General features: G+C 42.0%; 1 protein-coding gene across 1 annotated transcript in view; it reads left to right on the top strand.

Moving 5' to 3' along the window:
* Positions 1–14378, top strand: part of lmln (leishmanolysin-like (metallopeptidase M8 family)) — a 29969-nt gene extending 15591 nt beyond the window's left edge. The window contains exon 17 of the mRNA XM_019352861.2: positions 14342–14378. The gene's annotated coding sequence lies outside the window, so the exon portion shown is untranslated. The remainder of the gene's footprint in view (positions 1–14341) is intronic.
* Positions 14379–20860: the final 6482 nt, after the last annotated feature.

Raw genomic sequence — 20860 nt, 5'->3', positions numbered from 1 at the left:
GCAACAATGTGAAGGGGAACCCTGCTGCTTACCTTGACTATGAAAGCTCACCTTTACAGGATCCCAGCTGATGCCAACAGCAGCCGAGCCACGAGGCAGACAGAGAAGATGGACGTACGACAACTTACACCTAATGGACATGACACAAGATCACATCCATCCTTGGATGAAAAGTGCCTGATACAGATACGTGTTTAACAAGACCACAGAGAAAGACTATTACATCTACTCACACATGCCGAGCATTAATGCCGAGTTTTATTTATTTTTTTTATTTATTATTTTTCTTTATTTGAGTTATTCCTTGTTTAAAAGCTGTAATTTCACAGATGATAAGTTTATCATTCACAGCATACGCAGATGTACTGAAATCAATGAAGATCATGAAGACTTCTTTTCCTATTTGTCAGATGAAGATGAAGTGTAACTAATGATGTAGTAACTGAGAATGTGAAAGACAAGTAGTTACTCACTGATGAATTGTACATTTCATTTCGTGATAAACAGGGCGGAATGTCAAGAGAATATTGTATATATGTGATCAGCTGCATGAAATGTAACCTTTCATTGATTGTCATTAAGCAGATTTCTACATGACTTTTTACCTAATAACTTTTGACATGAACTCTTCTGTGATAAACAACTTACAGCTTCCTCTTTCTGTTTTGGAACATACAGACTTAGAAAAGGGGAACCTCAGCTCTGAGTTCTGAGAATAACTCTGTTATCTTTGTACACACACACACACACACACACAGAAACATCTTGTATAAATAAAGGACGCAGACAGTCATGAGACGCAGATCCTGTGTTTCATGGCTGCCCTCGCGAGTAAAAGAAAATCTGCAGTGTTTGTGTGTTTTCTAACTCAGGTGTCTCAGCTGAAGAACGGCAGGGTGATTTAAAGAAATCCCCTGTCAATAGTTTTGCTAGGAGTGTGTTGATCATTTGGAAATTGAGTGTAAAGTAGTGAGTTGTGTTCACAGTTCTGCAAAAAGAGTGCTGTGCAGTGGATTGTAGCTACAGGTTTGCAAAGTGTGTGTTACAAAATGGCAAACTGAGTGCAAAGCAGTGTTTGTGCTTTTAGTTTTGCAAACTCAGTGAGTGGTTTTGCTATAAGTATTAATAATTTTAGAAATTGTGCTATAAGAATCACAGTTAGGGTTTAAGCATTCAGAAAAAACTGTAATAAAACCCACGTAGCCGGTCATTGGACTGAAAGTTTATTGAACACTAAAATTACCATGCTTTACAATGCAGGAAGAGAAATATCAATGTAAAATATGCTGTACAGATTTTTACAGTCATTCACCAAGAGAACTTGAATGGCCTCACCGCACAGAGCCCCACTCCTTTAAGGTATTATGTGTGTTCTGTCTTAAATCTTATATTTATCTGTAAGTTAAATGCCATTAAAAACCAGATCTCCAAAATTTTCAGTACAAGAATGAAAAGAAAAAGATCTATTTGGTGCGGGTGTTATCCAAGTGTTTAAACCCACCAATTCATTTTCTAAATAATTCTGTTGGCTCAGGTTGGAATTAAGAGAGACAGATTTGAGCAGCTAGATGAATGCTTACTGGCTAGTGGGTAGTTTGCTTGGTACGTTGGACCCACAACTGTCCAAATGTACGTGTTTGATTAAAAACGGTATCAGTCCAATATTTCTATGCTGTTTCCAACAACATAGAAATAATTCCCTGCAGAATTAGATTCACAAAAAACATCTTATGAGCTATAAAACATGTTTGTTCAAGTGAGAAATCCTCAAAAGTTAGTGAAATTTAAAATAATAAAATAATAATAATTTACCCTAGAGAAATTTTAATTTGTGTCTGCACCTACAGACTCAAGATATGAAGGTTCATACTCATGTTTTATCATCTGGTTGACTTCACTAAAAAAGCAAAAATGTGAGGGAAAGGCGATAACTGGATAAAATGTCATCCTCTTTCTCCTCAGCTGAATCTACTGAGCTCAAGTCAGAGCTCTAACACATGAAAATGTGCATAAACATGTTCATTTTTTCCTGATATCATCACAATTACTTATTGTTAGCAGATTAGACATGCGACCCTACTACCTACAAACAGCTAACAATGAGCTGGCTAAAACACAACAGCAATAAGCTAATGCTATATTAGCTAATAGCTGTCCCAAAGTGTAGGCTGCATCCTTCGGAGGCCGCATTTGAAGGCCGATTACGTCACAGCCAGAAGGCTGTCCCAATTTGTCGACTCCTTCAAATGTGGCCACAAATGCGTCTTTCATTTCCCCTAATTTGAAGGATGGGTCGGGTGTGTCCTTCACGGCCCACCATATCCCAGAATTCATAGTGCGGGCCAGCCAATTTCAGTTTCCAACAATGGTGGCGGCTACTAAGTTTTAATATTACTCTTATTAATCTTTCTGTGTCACAAAATAAACTTTTAACATATTTTCAGGCGAGAAAGTAGCCGTGTAAACTTCGAATATCTGCTTGGTTTATCAAGACATCGCATATTTGCAAAAGTGCGCCGACGTTTTCGGAGACGTCTGTTACCCACCCGCTCGATAGCTAGCCGGGGGTTCAATGGTCACTGGAGCCGGTGAGAGCAGCAGACTCACGGCTTCATCGTTTTCAGACCCCCGCTGTCTGTCGCTACTCAGGTTAAACATGATATATAAGTCACTCGGATAACTTAAAAATGTAATTGTTTGGCTTTTTTCTGTGTTTTATTGGTTCCGGAGTAAATCGGTTTGGCTGAGATCAAAGTTATTAGATTATTAGATTAAATAAAACTTTATTAATCCATTGGGTGGGTTCCTCCGGGATTTTCACACAGCTGAATAAACATCAAACAGAAAACTGATTAAACAGAAGTGTGAGACGGTCGAAAATTTACGCCAGTGTCCTGTTATATTTTAGATGGCAAGGAGCAGACGGCCGAGTTTATTAAACTCCACCGACACAGCGGTGACTAGGGGTGGGTTTTAATAATCGATTCATCGATTAAAATCGATTCTGGCTTGGATAACGTGAAATCGATTCATTAAAATCCTGAAGCGATTTTTTACAGTTTTTTCTGAATGCTTAAACCCTAACTGTGATTTTTATAGCACAATTTCTAAAACTATTAATAGTTATAGCAAAACCACTCACTGAGTTTGCAAAACTAAAAGCACAAACACTGCTTTGCACTCAGTTTGCCATTTTGTAACACACACTTTGCAAAACTGTAGGCACAATTCACTGCTTACACTCAATTACCAAATTTCCAACACACTCCTAGAAAAATTATATACATGTATGGCTATCATTAACACTATTTTGCCAACTGTCTGGCACACTTTCACATGTGAAAACTGTTTTAGAGAATTAGTCCACTTTGCAATCAGCCTAAGCACTATAAACAGGCCACAGGTAAGCTGTCTATGTGGAGTACAATGGAAGGAGCAGCAAGAGTGAGAAGAGTGAGAATCAGAGGAGGCCGAAGGAGAGGACGTGGAGGTGAAGGAGCAAGAAGAGGACGAGGAGGGGAAAGAGGAAGGGTAAGAAGAGTAAGAAACAGAATAACTGATGACATCAGAGCTACAATAGTGGACCATGTCATCAACCATGGGATGACCCTGAGGGAAGCTGGCCAACGGGTTCAGCCTAAACTGAGCCGCTACACTGTAGCAGGCATCATTAGGACATTTCGAAATGAGAATCGGTAAGTACTTTGTAGCACTGCCATACTCTAATGAGAAACACAACAGTACCATACATGCAAAAATACTGAAATTGTTACTTTACAGAATTGCCAGACGTCCAGATGTTGGGGGCAGAGGCAGAATGTTCACTCCAGAGCAAGAGACCCATATAGTGAACATGGTGATTGCCAATAATGCAATAAGACTGCGCGAAATACAGCAGCGCATAATTGATAATGACACCATCTTTCAAAATATACACAGTGCAAGCATTTCTACACTAAGTCGTGTACTTGCATGTGGAGATATTGACCAGGCATCATGTCAGGCCTGGATATGGCATTCAAGGAGATATTTTCCCCGGTGCCTTGGACTGGAGGATATCGCATGCGATGTGGACGAAATTTTGTGGCCGGACCCAGAAAGACGACATGATGTAGGCTGATTGTCTTTTTTTCCCCCTTTTTTTGTGTGAAATTCCTATTTTGTGTTCTGACTTTGTCTTGGTTTTGATGAGTGTGAATAAACACCAATACTTGAAGTTTGGATCCTTGTATGTTTACATGACACTATGACAAAAGTGTGACCTCAAATTGACATCTGTACACAGAGAAAGCAAAAGCCAGATGTGTTTTGTATTCATACCATCAGTGTGCAGGTGGCGCATTGTGTGCTTAGTAGATGATGGCTTGTGTGTACTGTTTGATACGAAAACACCATTTTTATGAAGTTGTGAAGAGTTAATCTAGCTGTGTTCGCTTTTGCAAGAGAACTACAATGTTTTGATAATTGGGTGACAGGTTTTCTTATTTGTGTGTAGAGTTTTGCAAAAATAGCCAATAGTTACAAAAAATGTGCTTAAGCAATCAGAAAAAACTGTAATATAAATTTATTTTGCCCGAAACGCCAGAATCTCAGGTGAAACCTCACAAAATTTCAACAACCACCAAACAGCTAAGACAGTAAATGAGAGCAGGTACACGGATTCTGCACAAGGACGTAAACACACAGCGCGGACCCGCGGATCAGAATCAGTGAGATGTCGCCTTTCTCACCCGACGGGCGCTGCAGCTTTAAGCGGCTGCGCGCGGTCCCGCGGACGGCAATCACTTTCTGGCAGACAATCACTTTTCTGGCACAACAACTGCACGGACACGGTCGGGGCTGAAAGCCGACAGCTCGCTGATTCTGATCTGTCGGCGGGTCCGCGCTTTGTGTTCACGCCCTTTTTGCGCTGATTCTAAAGCTGTTAATTTTATCTCTCTCCAAACAATATTGACTGAACCAGCAGCAAAAGAAGATCCAAACTACGCTTCACATAAACATCGTCATGAAATCACTCTGACTTTTACTGTTTTGCTTCCACCACGATAAAATCACACTTCATGCACAGCTCTCTCTCTCTCTCTGTACTTGAAGAACAGTTTCCCGTCTAAAAATCTGTTTTCTGCATTATTCGCTTGCTTGTTACGCACAAGTCTACTGTTGTTTACAGCGCTGTCGGCCGCTGTTTTTTTTTTCGTTTTACATACTTCCGAAAAGAAAACCTAATTTCAATACTGAACAAATTTAAACTTTTTAAAATTATGCAAAATGCAAAACGCTTAGCCGTGTCTCTAATAAAACCGCTGTAACGTCAGAGGTAACTTCATATGTTGATTAATGGTTTTCTTTCGTTTTTGATGTACTGCAGAATATTTTTATAAAATCCCAGGTCAGGAAAACCACCTTCATGTTTTTCTGTGTTTTATCTTCAGCTACTTTGACACAAAGGCATCTGCTGTGACGCTTACACCTTTGATAAAGTCTTGTGTGTGTCAGCTTCCTTTTTATAGATACAAAAATATGTAAATGTACTGATCTGAATTATAATATTTCTGACTGTCAAAATTTCCTAGATTCAAATCGAATTTAATTGAATCGAATCGAATTGAATTGAATCGAATCGAATCGAATTGAATCGAATCATGGATCAAATCGATTCGGGACCTTGTGAATCGGAAACAAATCGATTCTAGAAATCAGTGACGATACCCAGCCCTACCGGTGATGCAAATCTGAAGACTAGACCGTCCCATTTCACAGCCTCGCACTTCCGGCCTTCTCGGTCTTTGAAGGACCCGGCCCACGTAGACTGCGAAGGCCGGGATGCAGCCTACGTTTTGGGACACAGCTAATGTTAAACTCAAGTGTCCTAAAAATCACATTTTCCCTCTGATAAACAACTTGATTACATTCTCACATTGTATGAGAGTTTATTCGCTAAGAGTCTGAATTTAACAAAGTTAGCTCCACTTTCAAAGTGTCACTAAAAAGGGCAGCGCTTATTGACAGAAAAGTTCAGGATATGTATTGGACTCAGCCACAAAGTTTTGCATTTTCCTTCATAGATGTCGATACATATTGGTACTGCTGAGCTAAACAGCGGACTGACAGCACACACTCACTACAGATGAATGGAAGCCACCTTAGCTGGGATTGTGTATTTGAACTGGGAGGGGTGCGAACAGAGAACTGAGCTGAATGCAGTCTGCTATGTACTGACATCTAGTATTAAGATTTTGCACACTGTAACTTTAATCTTGGTCAATATTCACAATAAAAATATTAGTCGAACATTTTGAAGTCTGTATGTGTTTCATAGTGTCTAACTGTCCTGGTACATTTAAACCTAACAGTTACTACATGATGGAAACACATCACATTATCTCTTTTAATAAAGTTTGTGCATGTATATACAGGTCATGCTGGCCAGGCCAAAGCAATGGTTTTGACAGGAACAGTGTTAACCCCGCCCCCTGGGTTTGATGGGTGAGGGTGACAGATAAAATTAATTCGTGAAGACAGCAGCAGGGGTCAGGACTGCCAAAATGAATTAAATAAATACATTGGTAAATAATCAATTAAACGTGTCAATAAATGATTAAATCTATAATTAATTAAAGATGTCATTAATCAAATAAAATTTTAAATAAATAATTTATTAAATGCTTGAACTGAAATGAATGGGCATTTAATTAATTATTTAAATCTTTATTTAGTTCACTAATTCCAATTTTAAATAACTGACACATTTAATTATTTAATGGAGTATTTAATTCATTTTGCCACTCCTGGCCCCCCAATATTAATATTAGTTGTAAATAACAAAACACACGAACACAAAGAAGTACCTCAAATTGGATTAAAGTAGTATTTCACCAACATCTTTTTCTTGGGACCCAGTTTTTAAACACCTGAAACCTTTGACTCAGATATAATGTGTTGTAAGACACTTGTCGCTCCTGAGCCACTGTCTGTGAATCACAGCATTAGGTAATGTCCATGACCCACACATTGATTTCCAACACACTGTTCATCTAAGACTTGAAGTCAGGATAGCTGTCATAATTTGTTGACAGCTCCATTGCATGTGGGTGTCACAGGTCGTCTCTAAAAATCCGACATACCCACAGTTATTGCATTCATCATTTGCTAGAAGGCATTGAAAGCTGAATAACCTGGCGCAAATTTGTTCACGTTTGCTAGCTCATGGTCCAATTTTGAGTGCGCATGCATTGGCACCTAGGGATGGGTATCGTTTAGGTTTTATCCAATACCGGTGCCAAACCGGTACTTTTGAAATGGTGCCGGTGCTTAAACGGTGCTCAAACTGGTGCTTAAAGAATGGAGAACACAAAATTGGTCCAAAAACCTCTCATGTTCAGCTGGTTTTTTTGGTAAAAAGATAACAATTTTAGCCTTTTCTGCAGCTATAAGGCATATATGGTCTCACTCTTGGCTGGAAGCAGTGCTTAAACAATGGAAAAAACACAAACTCTGTCCAAAAACCTCTCATGTTCAGCTGTTTTTTTGTAAAAAGATAACAATGCCTTTTATGCAGCTATAGGGCACATATGGTATCACTCTTGGCTGGAAGCAGTGCTTAAACAATGGAAAAAACACAAACTTTGTCCAGAACCCTCTCATGTTTAGCTGTTTTTTTTGTAAAAAGATAACAATGTTAGCCTTTTCTGCAGCTATAAGGCATATATGGTATCACTCTTGGCTGGAAGCAGTGCTTAAACAATGGAAAAAACACAAACTTTGTCCAAAAACCTCATGTTTAGCTGTTTTCCACTTTTTCTTTGGTCATTTTAGCCTTTTTGGCCAGGGTGAAGGGAGTATCTGCCATCAAACAAGAAGACAGCCGCATGTAACTACGACGGTGTTTGCTAGTTCACCTTACATGCATTAATGTAATAATGTGGTTAGCGTACTCAACATTAATTACACACAAACAACATGAAGCTACTCACGCAGAGGAGAATGGCTGCTGCTGCCATCATCATCCGTCATCATTTCTGCTACGCTGACAGGGCTAGGGACCAGGACTCTCCTCTTCGGGTTTTTGGGGGATGTTGCTAACTCCGGGTCTGATAACAGGCACCGCGCCCGCAGTAGATGTGCACGGTGTGAGGTCTCGCAGCAAGCTATCAAACACGGCGCATTTCTCGGCTTTAAAAAAAAAACGCTATGCGTCGCCAGGTGTTTCATCAGATTTGAGGTGTTACCTCCTTTGACAGTATCACAGTATCAGCTTGAAGCACTTGTTGCAGGCTGCTGAGTTTGCATCTTTTGCTGTGAAGTACAGCCAGACTTTTGACCGCTTCGCCTTGGGCATTTTTAATCTGTAGCTCTGCTCTAAAGGAACTACGTACCTGGCCCCGCCTACTATCCTCGGAAACATAAAATGACTGGCTAGAATTGGCTCAGGAAAAAAAAAGCACCGAAATAAAGCACCGAAATGTGCGCTGCTTTTCCGTCTGGTTACTACCGTTTATGTCAGAACCGGTGCCATCATGGCACCGGACACCGGTACCCATCCCTATTGGCAGCATCTCCTTCCAGGTAACAAGGAAATTACGTCATTCACATAGGTTCCTGATTGGCAGGAACAAAAATTACTCTAAATTTCGTGTTATGGATAGCTTTTTTTTCTCTAAAGAGTGATACATGTGCCAGAAATGGCTGCCCCTCCTTCCTCCTCTGGATGCTTCTGAATTGAATATTCACTTGTCCTCCTCCAAAAGGTCCAGCTGGTGGTACCAAAGGAGAAGGAGGGGAAGAGGGACTGTAGGAGAGTCAATATCAATAAAAGCTGAGCAGGACCTAAGAGCATGAACTATGAGAGGCTGAAAACAGAGCAGGAAGTATGAACTAGGTGAATCAGAGCTAAGAGGGAAGTGGCAAATAACATGAACTGTGAGGGGACACTATGAGGGCTGGGTGCGGGAACTTGATGGGGGAAACTGTGGCAGGTCAAGGGCACTGTAACAGAAGGAGAGGAGAGTCAGGGGGCCCAGAAGCACAGAGAATCGTTTGTCCAATTAATTAGCCATGATGCCTTATTTAGTTGCAGGTGGAGAGAAGTTGGAATTTTGGACTCCCCCAGACCTCTGTCTCACACCTTACCCTCCAAGCAGTAGTACAGGGAGGCAGACAGGTGAAACTTTTAATGATAATCTTTTTAAACAAAGACAGCTATACACAGTGTTACTGACCTGTGAGTGCATCTCCTTCGTTATTTGATCCAGTTTCCAGACTAGACCGTCAACTTGCAGCGCAATCACATCATTATTTTGCACATTTTTTTACAGCACTCGGATTGGCCTTGGTATCAGAGGCTGCTATTAAATCCTCTTTGTCCTCGCCTTCTTGCTTCACCCTAGATATTTTAGTTTGGGTAGAGGTGCTTGACAGCTGTGAAAGGGGCTCTGGGAAAGAACTTGTTCCCATTATTTGAGGACTTTCTGGTGTGCTCTGTGGAGCAACAGGCAGTTTTCTTTTTACTCTGCAGAGCACAAAAAACAGTTAATGGCCAGTGTTACTGTCGCAAAACACATATTTAAGCTCCCACCCAACACAATACCATACCTCATGGTTGACAATGAGTCTTTTCACAGTGAGCCTGCTGACAATGAGCATAGACTAGTATTAAGTGGAAGACCATCATTACTGGAGGGGCTGTAGGCTAAAGAGAAAGAATATAAATACATTTTAATTTCTCAAAGTGTTTTTTCTGCTCCCACACACACTCAAAGAGAAAAATTTCTTCGCCAAATATAACATTGCTCCACATGTTTAGGTTCCAGTGTCTTGGCAGTCCAATGAGAGTGGAGATTGGCTGTGTGTGCTCTGTCTTGGTAGAAAGATGTCGGCCATATCATCCTGCAAACCATGACTGCAAATCTGTAGAAGTCTGTCTAGAGTTCCTAAGTGCCTCTGCCGATCCCCCGTTATATGGAAACCGGCCTTCAATTTGGAAGGGGTGCTAGGTTTTGTTCCCACTCATTTTTACAGAAAACCAGCTTGAGGCTGCCCTATGACAATGGCCTATATAAAAATAACAACAACAACAATAACAATAATAATAAAAACAATAATTGACCATAGAAATATCATCATTAAAAATTACATATCATTAATTCAATTCAATTCAATTCAATTCAATTTTATTTATATAGCGCCAAATCACAACAAAAGTCGCCTCAAGGCGCTTTATATTGTACAGTAGATTGCACAATAATAAATACAGAGAAAAACACAACAATCATATGACCCCCTATGAGCAAGCACTTTGGCGACAGTGGGAAGGAAAAACTCCCTTTTAACAGAAAGAACAGCAGGCGGCCACCTGCTGCGACCGGTTGGGGTGATAGAAGGAAAACAGGATAAAGACATGCTGTGGAAGAGAGACAGAGATTAATAATAGATATGATTTGATGCAGAGAGGTCTATTAACACATAGTGAGTGAGAAAGGTGACTGGAAAGGAAAAACTCAATGCATCATGGGAATCCCCGGCAGCCTACGTCTATTGCAGCATAACTAAGGGAGGATTCAGGGTCACCTGGTCCAGCCCTAACTATATGCTTTAGCAAAAAGGAAAGTTTTAAGCCTAATCTTGAAAGTAGAGATAGTGTCTGTCTCCCGAATCCAAACTGGAAGCTGGTTCCACAGAAGAGGGGCCTGAAAACTGAAGGCTCTCCCTCCCATTCTACTTTTAAATACTTTAGGAACAACAAGTAAGCCTGCAGAGCGAGAGCGAAGTGCTCTAATAGGGTGATATGGTACTACAAGGTCATTAAGATAAGATGGGGCCTGATTATTTAAGACCTTGTAGGTGAGGAGCAGGATTTTGAATTCAATTCTGGATTTAACAGGAAGCCAATGAAGGGAAGCCAAAACAGGGGAAAGATGCTCTCTCTTTCTAGTCCCTGTCAGTACTCTTGCTGCAGCATTTTGGATTAGCTGAAGGCTTTTAAGCGAGTTTTTAGGACATCCTGATAATAAAGAATTACAGTAGTCCAGCCTGGAAGTAATGAATGCATGAACTAGTTTTTCAGCATCACTCTGAGACAGGATATTTCTAATTTTAGAGATGTTGCGCAAATGGAAGAAAGCAGTCTTACATGTTTGTTTAATATGTGCGTTGAAGGATATATCCTGGTCAAAAATGACTCCAAGGTTCCTCACAGCGTTACTGGAGGCCAAGGTAATGCCATCCAGAGTAAGAATCTGCTTAGATACCATATTTCTAAGATTTTCAGGGCCGAGTACAGTAACCTCAGCTTTATCTGAATTAAGGAGCAGAAAGTTAGCGGCCATCCAGGTCTTTATGTCTTTAAGACATTCCTGCAGTTTAACTAATTGGTGTGTGTTACCTGGCTTCATGGATAGATAGAGCTGCGTGTCATCTGCATAGCAGTGAAAATTTATGCTATGTCTTCTAATGATGCTGCCTAGGGGAAGCATGTATAATGTAAATAGAATTGGTCCTAGCACTGAACCCTGTGGAACTCCATAATTGACCTTAGTGGGTGAAGCGGACTCTCCATTTACATGTACAAATTGGAGTCTATTAGATAGATATGATACAAACCACTGCAGTGCAGTACCTGTAATACCTACAGCATGTTCTAATTGCTCTAATAGGATATTATGGTCAACAGTATCGAACGCAGCACTGAGGTCTAGCAGGACAAGCACAGAGATCAGTCCACTGTCAGAGGCCATAAGAAGATCATTTGTAACCTTCACTAAAGCTGTTTCTGTGCTGTGATGAGCTCTGAAACCTGACTGAAACGCTTCAAATAAGCCATTCCTCTGCAGATGATCTGTTAGCTGTTTGACAACTACTCTTTCAAGGATTTTTGATATGAAAGGAAGGTTGGAGATTGGCCTATAATTAGCTAAGACTGCTGGGTCTAGAGATGGCTTTTTGAGTAAAGGTTTAACTACAGCCACCTTGAAGGCCTGTGGTACATAGCAGATTATTAGAGATAGGTTGATCATATTTAAGATTGAAGAATTAATTAATGGCAGGACTTCTTTGAGCAGTTTTGTAGGAATGGGGTCTAAAAGACACACTGATGGTTTGGAGGAAGTAATTATTGAAGTTAACTCAGAAAGATCAATTGGAGAAAAAGAGTCTAACTTAACATTGATGGTACTAAAAGTAGCTGTAGATGATATTACATCTGTGGGATGATTATTGGTAATTTTTTCTCTAATGATAAAAATTTTATTTGTGAAGAAGTTCATGAAGTCATTACTAGTTAACGTTAAAGGGATTGTTGGCTCAGTAGAGCTCTGACTTTTTGTCAGCCTGGCTACAGTGCTGAAGAGAAACCTGGGGTTGTTCTTATTTTCTTCAATCAGTGACGAATAGTAAGATGTTCTGGCTTTGCGGAGGGCTTTCTTATAAAGCAGCAAACTATTTCTCCAGGCTAAATGATGATCCTCTAAATTTGTGACACGCCATTTCCTCTCCAGCTTACGAGTTATCTGCTTTAGGCTACGTGTTTGAGAATTATACCACGGAGTCAGGTACTTCGGATTTGTGGCCTTAGTTTTCACAGGAGCTACAGTATCCAGAGTCGTACGTAGTGAGGAGGTAAAATTATTAACAAGATAATCGACCTCTGTTGGAGTAGCGTTCAGATAGCTGCTCTGCTCTATGTTGGTACAGGGCATTGAAGATGATAACAGTGGGTGGATTATATTCTTAAACTTAGTTACAGCACTTTCAGAAAGACATCTACTGTGATAAAGTCTACTCCCCGCTGCTGTGTAATCAATTATTGTAAATGTAAATGTTATCAGGAAATGATCAGACAGCAGAGGGTTTTCAGGAAACACTGTTAAATGTTCAGTTTCTATGCCATATGTTAAAACAAGATCTAGGGTGTGATTAAAGTGGTGGGTGGGTTCTTTTACATTTTGAGAGAAGCCAATTGAGTCTAATAACAGATTAAATGCGATGTTGAGGCTGTCATTTTTAGCATCTACATGGATGTTAAAATCACCCACAATAATTATTTTATCTGAGCTGAGCACTAAATCAGATAAAAAGTCTGAGAAATCAGAGAGAAACTCTGTGTAAGGCCCAGGTGGACGATAGATGATAACAAGTAAGACTGGTTTCTGAGTTTTACAGCTGGGGTGGACGAGGCTAAGCATCAGGCTTTCAAATGAATTAAAAGTCTGTCTTGGTCTTTTGTTAATTAATAGGCTGGTGTGAAAAATTGCTGCCACACCGCCCCCTCGGCCTGTGCTTCGAGATTTCTGGTAGTTAGAATGACTCGGGGGTGTTGATTCATTTAAACTAACATACTCATCCTGCTGCAACCATGTTTCTGTAAGGCAGAGTAAATCGATTTGTTGATCAATTATTAAGTCATGTACTAACAGAGACTTGGAGGAGCGAGACCTAATATTTAATAATCCACATTTCACTGTTTTACACTTTGGTTCAGATGTGGATACTGTATTGTTCTTTCTTTTTGATTTTTTATGTTTAAGTTGTTTATTGCTGGTTTTTAGTTTGTTTTTTGTCTGTTTGGGAGCTGACACAGTCTCAATGGAGATGGGCTTTTGGGGGGGTAGCAGGAGGAGAGAAGCTGCAGAGAGGCGTGTAAGACTGCAACTTACATATCAACATTACAAAATCATTTTATTCAAAGTACACTCACTTAATTAGTCCACTCTGTGAGATTATTAGGACAGATCTCAGGCTGTCAGCTAGTTCGTCTGCATTGAAACATTTAACATTTTCCTGCATAGTGTTCATTACAGTGGAAGGCTATTCAAAGGCTGTTTTCTTGTATTTGCATCAGTGATGATGGTATACTTGCACATAAACCACTACATTGGACACTGATGTGTCACTCCATACCCTGCCACCCACTGGTCAGCCAGTGTTGTCCACCTAAGTCAGGGGTTGGAAACCTGCGGCTCCGGAGCCGCAGGCGGCTCTTTAGTCCTTATAGTGCGGCTCCACATGGTTTGGGAAAATAAATTCGAAGTATTTAGCTGAATTGTATTTTATTTATGTTAGTTCTTTTTTAACTTGTAGTTCTAAATTGGAAGATTATTGTGATATTGAAATATAAAAATAAAATTATATTCTATTATTTTTTCATCGCTCAAAATAAGCGTCACACTCGCAGAAGCCGGTATACCTGCCGAAACGCTGTGCATTTATCGAGACTTTCAACCCCAGGTAGGCCAATTATCGGTCTTCATCAGAATCAGAATCAGAATCAGAATCGTGTTTATTGGCCAAGTATATGTGCAGACAAATACAAGGAATTTGGTGGCACAGCAATGTAAATCACACACAGACACACACACACACACACACGCACCCACACACACACGTGTCTATATATACGTTACACATGCATACACATAGCTGTGTAAACCAACTATAAATAACTAATCTAAACATATATACATAAAACACAGAAATGAAATGAGGTGGAATGAATACTACAGAATGTATATAAGGTACAGTTGCAGTCTGGCAGTGGGAGCAGTGTGACAGGTCAACTGTTTAGAAGGGAGATGGCGAGGGGAAAGAAACTGTTCCTGTGTCGGGTGGTCCTGGTCTGCAGGCTTCTGTACCGTCTGCCAGAGGGCAGATCCTTTCTGCTGCCCGTACAGTCCGCTGCAGTCTGCACCTGTCCTGTTTAGTGGCTGCACCATACCAGACTGTGATGGAGGAGCACAGGACAGAATGACTGCAGTGTAGAACTGGATCAGCAGCTCCTGTGGAAGACTGTACTTCCCCAGTTGTCTCAGGAAGTACATCCTCTGCTGGGTCTTTTTGAGGATGGAGTTGATGTTGGTCTCCCACTTCAGATCCTGGGAGATGGTGGTACCCAGGAACTTGAAGATCTCCACAGTCGACACAGGGCTGTCTGATATGATGAGGGGGGGGCAGAGTTGAGGGATGTCTCCTGAAGTCCACTGTCATCTCTACAGTTTTAAGAGTGTTCAGCTCCAGATTGTGCTGACTGCACCAGAGTACCAGCCGCTCAACTTCCTGCCGGTATGCAGACTCATCACCATCCTGAATGAGGCCAATGACGGTGGTGTCATCTGCAAACTTTAGGAGTTTTACAGCTGAGTTCTTGGAGGTGCAGTCATTAGTGTAGAGGGAGAACAGTAGTGGTGAGAGGACACATCCTTGAGGGGCACCAATACTGAGGGACCGAGTTTCAGAGGTGATCTCCCCCAGCCTCACTTGTTGCTTTCTGTCTGTCAAGAAGCTGGTGATCCACTGACAGGTAGCTGGAGACATGCTGAGCTGGGAGAGTTTGGAAGAGAGAAGTTCAGGCACGATGGTGTTAAAAGCCGAACTAAAGTCCACAAACAGGATCCTGGCATAAGTTCCCGGGCGGTCGAGGTGTTGCAGGATGTAATGCAGCCCCATATTCACTGCATCATCCACCGACCTGTTTGCCCGGTAGGCAAACTGCAGAGGGTCCAGCTGGTGGCCTGTAATGTCCTTCAGATGGTCTAACACCAGTCGTTCAAAGGATTTCATGACCACAGACGTCAAGGCAACAGGTCTGTAGTCATTCAGTCCTGTGATGGTGGGTTTCTTGGGAACAGGGATGATGGTGGAGCGTTTGAAGCAGGAGGGAACTTCACACAGTTCCAGGGATCTGTTGAAGATGCGAGTAAAGATGGGAGCCAGCTGTTCAGCACAGGTCTTGAGGCAGGAGGGTGAGACACCGTCTGGTCCGGGGGCTTTCCTGGGCTTCTGTTTCTGAAATAGTCGGCTCACATCCTCAGTGTGTATTCTGAGTTTCAGGGAGGAGGAAAGGGGGGTGAGAGGTGTGATGGAGGTCGTTGAGTCTGGATTGGAGAGGGTGATGGTGGTCGTTGAGTCTGAAATGGGGAGGGTGGTGGTGGTCGTTGGGTCTGGATTGGGGAGGGTGGGGTGGTCGTTGAGACTGGATTGGGGAGGGGGAGGGTGAAGGGGGGAGAAGTGGAAGGTGTGTTGGGGTCATTGTCTGAAGCAGTGTCTCTGGGGAAGGGAGGGTGAGGCGTGGGAGTCTGTCCGTCTCAAACCTGCAATAGAATGTATTTAGCTCGTTGGCCAGGTCTTTGTTTGCTTCAACAGTGGGTGGGGGGCGTCTGTAGCTGGTGATTTCCTGCAGGCCCCTCCACACTGACGCAGGGTCGTTGGCTGAGAGCCGTTCTTCCAGCTTCTGGGAGTAGATCCTTTTAGCTGCTTTGATCTCCTTGGTCAGTGTGTTCCTGGCTTGCTTGTACAGGGCCCTGTCACCACTTCTGTAGGCGTCCTCCTTGGCCTTACGAAGATGTTGGAGTTTAGGAGTGAACCATGGTTTATTGTTGTTGTATGTGCAAAAGGTCTTTGTTGGCACACACACGTCTTCACAAAAACTGATGTATCATGTCACAGTGTCCGTGAGCTCATCCAGGTTATCAGATGCAGCTTCAAAAACAGTCCAATCAGTGCAGTCAAAACAGTCCTGTAGTTCCTGCTTTGCTGCGTTAGTCCACTTCTTCACAGTTTTGACTACAGGCTTGGCACGTTTAAGTTTTTGCCTATAAACTGGAATAAGATGGACCATGCAGTGATCAGAATGTCCCAAAGCTGCCCGGGGCACAGAGCGATAGGCATCTTTTACAGTGGTGTAACAGTGATCCAGTATGATGTTGTTCCTGGTGGGGCAGTCTATATGCTGTCTGTATTTAGGGAGTTCGTGGTTGAGGTTTGCTCTGTTAAAGTCCCCAAGGATAATTGTAAAGGAATCCGGGAATTTCCTTTCCAGGGTGGTGATCTGGTCAGCCAGCTCGCACAGTGCGTTGTTCGCGTTGGCCTGAGGAGGGATGTAAACTCCGACCAGCATGAAGGAAGAAAACTCCCGCGGTGAATAAAATGGTTTACAATTGATGAAAACTTTCCAAGTGTGGGCTGCAGTGTTTCTGTAACACTGTGACATCAGTACACCAACCTTCATTAATGTAGAAGCAGACTCCACCACCCTTTGTTTTCCCTGAGAGCTCCGTTTCGCGGTCCGCCCGGTGAAGTTGGAAGCCCGACAGATTTAAAACAGCGTCTGGGACTCGCTCACTGAGCCAGGTTTTAGTGAAGCAGAGGGCAGCAGAGCGTGCAAAGTCCTTGTTAGTCCGGATTAAGAGCAGTAATTCGTCGACTTTGTTTGGAAGAGAGCAGAGATTCGCGAGGTGAATGGAGGGGAGTGCTGTGCGGAGTCCTCGCCGACGTAGTTTCACCAGCGCACCAGCGCGAGTTCCCCGTCTACGTCTCCTCCAGGAGCCACAGAGAGCTGCTGCGCCTCCAACTAAAATCTCCAAAAAACTTTCCGAGTTTGTGAAAAATGAATAACAACTATATTGAGACGACTGTCTGATGTTTAGCAGTTCATCTCTGGAGAAAGTGATGTGGTCTGAGTGACCAAAAGCGCAGAAAATGAACAGAAACAAGAAAAGTGCGAGAGAGCGCAGTACCGAGGCTGCCATCCACGGCGCCATCTTGAATTATCATATCCACATTATGTCAGCAGCTGTTCTCCACCGTGAACTATGTGAAAAACAAACACCACTCACGCCTCACAGATGACAGCTTACAGTCCTGCGTAAAGATGAAAGTGACTTTGTACAGCCCAGATTTGCAGACGCTGTGCACAGAGGTTCAGGAGCAGAAGTCCCATTGTAAACATACCACGGCAGCCCCGACGATGTTTGCATGAACAAGATTTTCAGCATCTCTTTATTGACCACTTTTCACACACGGTTGCTGTACGCATACAGCCGGCTGTAGCTTTTCAGCTTTCAGCCGAACACATACCAACACAACAACATAGATAGCACAGACGTTATGGCGTTGAGGCATTATTGCGGGTGCCGCTCAGGTGTGTCCGCCTCCCCTGCAGGGGCGCTGCAGACCATGCCCTGCCACACACATTAACCAGGTAAAATACATATTTAGGCAGAATTTTGCAAATATCTATTTTTTATTTTTTAGCAGCATAATGCTTTTTTTTCAGTTATTTTTTAAAAGTCAGGCCAAGCCTCCAAAAGCCCAAAGGCGATATGATGGTGGAGCTCACAACAGTTTTTGTTTGCTACATGGATCATTTTAGTTCAACTTGGTGTCTTTCCTTTTGTTCAAAATGGGTTAATTACATGAATAAAGTTTAATTTTCTCTGTAGCACTTCATGGATTTCGTGAGCAACACACCTTAGTTGTTCACACAAAGCATAAAGGTAAAACACAAAGAGTGTTATCTTCATTTTAGACGTCAATAAGTATTTGTGGCTCCCAGTGTGCTATTTTGTGTGGAAACTGGGACCAAATGGCTCTTTGGGTGTTAAAGGTTGATGACCCCTGACCTAAGTGGGTATGTAACAAAACTCTTTGAATAGTACATGTTTGAAAAATGAAGTTAAGAAATCTTTTTTTCATGCCTAAAGATGAATAAAAAAATCACACCTTGGCGCATTCCGGAATTCCGAACATTCCGGAATCTTGGCCCATTCCGGAATTCCGAACATTCCGGACCTTATATGCATTCCGGAATTCCGAAAATTCCGGAACCTATACGCATTTCGGAATGCCGAACATTCCGGAACCTATACACATTCCGGAATTCCAAACATTCCGGAACGTATATGCATTCCGGAATTCCGGAACTTATATGCATTCCGGAATGCCGAACACTCCGGAACTTATATGCATTCCGGAATTCCAAACATTCCAGAACCTATATGCATTCCAGAATTCCGGAACTTATATGCATTCTGGAATTCCGAACAGTCCGGAACTTATACGCATTCTGGAATGCCGAACATTCCGGAATCTTGGCCCATTCCAGAATTCCGAACATTCCGGAACCTATACGCATTCCGGAATTCCGGACATTCCGGAACTTATACGCATTCCGGAATTCCAAACATTCCGGAACCTATATGCATTCCGGAATTCCGGAACTTATATGCATTCCGGAATTCCGAACATTCCGGAACTTATACGCATTCCGGAATGCCGAACATTCCGGAACCTATATGCATTCCGGAATTCCGAACATTCCGGAACTTATACGCATTCCGGAATGCCGAACATTCCGTATGGAGGACCACAAGAGCCACGCGCATCGAAATAAAAATTTCTGTGTTTTAATAATGAATTGTAGAATAAATTCTGCAATTGTAAATTCATTTTTGAATTCCAATTTAATAAACTGCATTTCAAAATCCTTTTTCCAATTGCACTTTAATAAACTGCATTTCAAAATCCTTTTTTCAGTTGCAATTTAATAAACTGCAGTTCAAAATCCTTTTTCCACTTGCAATTTAATAAACTGCAGTTCAAAATTCTTTTTCCACCTGCAATTTAATAAACTGCAGTTCAAAATCCTTTTTCCACTTGCAATTTAATAAACTGCAGTTCAAAATTCTTTTTCCACCTGCAATTTAGTAAACTGCAGTTCAAAATTCTTTTTCTACCTGCAATTTAATAAACTGCAGTTCAAAATCCTTTTTCCACTTGCAATTTAATAAACTGCAGTTCAAAATCCTTTTTCCACCTGCAATTTAATAAACTGCAGTTCAAAATCCATTTCCCTTTCCTGTTCGCTCCGGGATTAGCTGCTGGATTAGCTCCTGGATTAGCTGCTGGATTAGCTCTTCGATTAACAATTTGCTGGAGGCTATTCAAATTAGCCACACCGTGGGATGTAAGGAGCTCTCTGATTGGTTGGTCGGACACAGGCTGTCTGCCAGCCTGGATTTTTCTAGCTCATAGCTTCTCCCTGCTACGAAGCGTGTGTGCTTGTACAAAGGCCGTTTAGCGTCGGGATTTACACTCGGCTCGACACGGATATGTGAAGAATGAAGGGACCCTGCAGCGAAACGGAGAGCCAACCTCTGACTGAGTGCCTGTCTACACATTCTGACCACCTGTTGAAGGTAAGGTGCTAACGTGGCTAACGCTAGCGTCACCGCACGTAGCCCAGTTATTTTAAGATCATCTTAGCTAATGAAAGTTTTACGTCGCAGCTGTACGAGCTCGCTACGTGTTTTGTAAGCTGCTGTGCTCTTCACAAATAAAACTGGAAGCAGCTCAGACTGTTAGAACCAGCACTGAGCCCTGTTACATTTATACAGTGTTAGAGCAATGGCTGCAACCTACAGCCTTTAAACTAGCGATTACAATGCTGACAGTAAACTCGTCAGTCCAGATGTTACCACATTACTCTATGGTACTTAGAGTTAAAACAACTGAGACAGGCTGATTAAAATAACAGCTGTCAGTTCTCTCATTCAACATATAAAGACTGGAGATCACACTACTGATTTCAGTTCATTTAATATGTGAGTGCACAGATTCATTCTCAACTGGACATAAATGATGATCAAAGCTTGTATATATGATGAATTCATCAAATCCCAGCCTCTAACACAGTGCGCTGTGTAACGTCGGGTTGTGTTTAGTGGTTGAGAGGAGGCGGTAGAAACCTTAGCAGGATAGTAGGAAGAATACACGATCACACTGGTACTAGGAATTCCACAGCGTATCCTTTAATGCACATTCTCTTCTTCAACCATATAAGCCCGGTTGAACGGCTGCAGCTTAACAAACATAATGCGCAGTGTTCGTACAACCCATACGTTGCAAACAAAAAGAAAAACAAAAGAAAGGTCTCTCCTCATGCACTAGTGTGCAAGCACATGTCCATAGAATCACAGAGAGAGGGCAGTGGCCCATACTGATGACAACAATAACCCTCGACTTGGGTGTCTTAAAGAGACACCACACCATAGTGGCTGTTACATATTCCCCCCGGGTTGAACAAAGGCTGTCC

This window comes from Oreochromis niloticus, linkage group LG16, assembly GCF_001858045.2.
Source record: "Oreochromis niloticus isolate F11D_XX linkage group LG16, O_niloticus_UMD_NMBU, whole genome shotgun sequence".
Taxonomy (NCBI): Eukaryota; Metazoa; Chordata; class Actinopteri; order Cichliformes; family Cichlidae; genus Oreochromis; species Oreochromis niloticus.
This window is presented reverse-complemented; position numbering and strand designations above follow the sequence as displayed.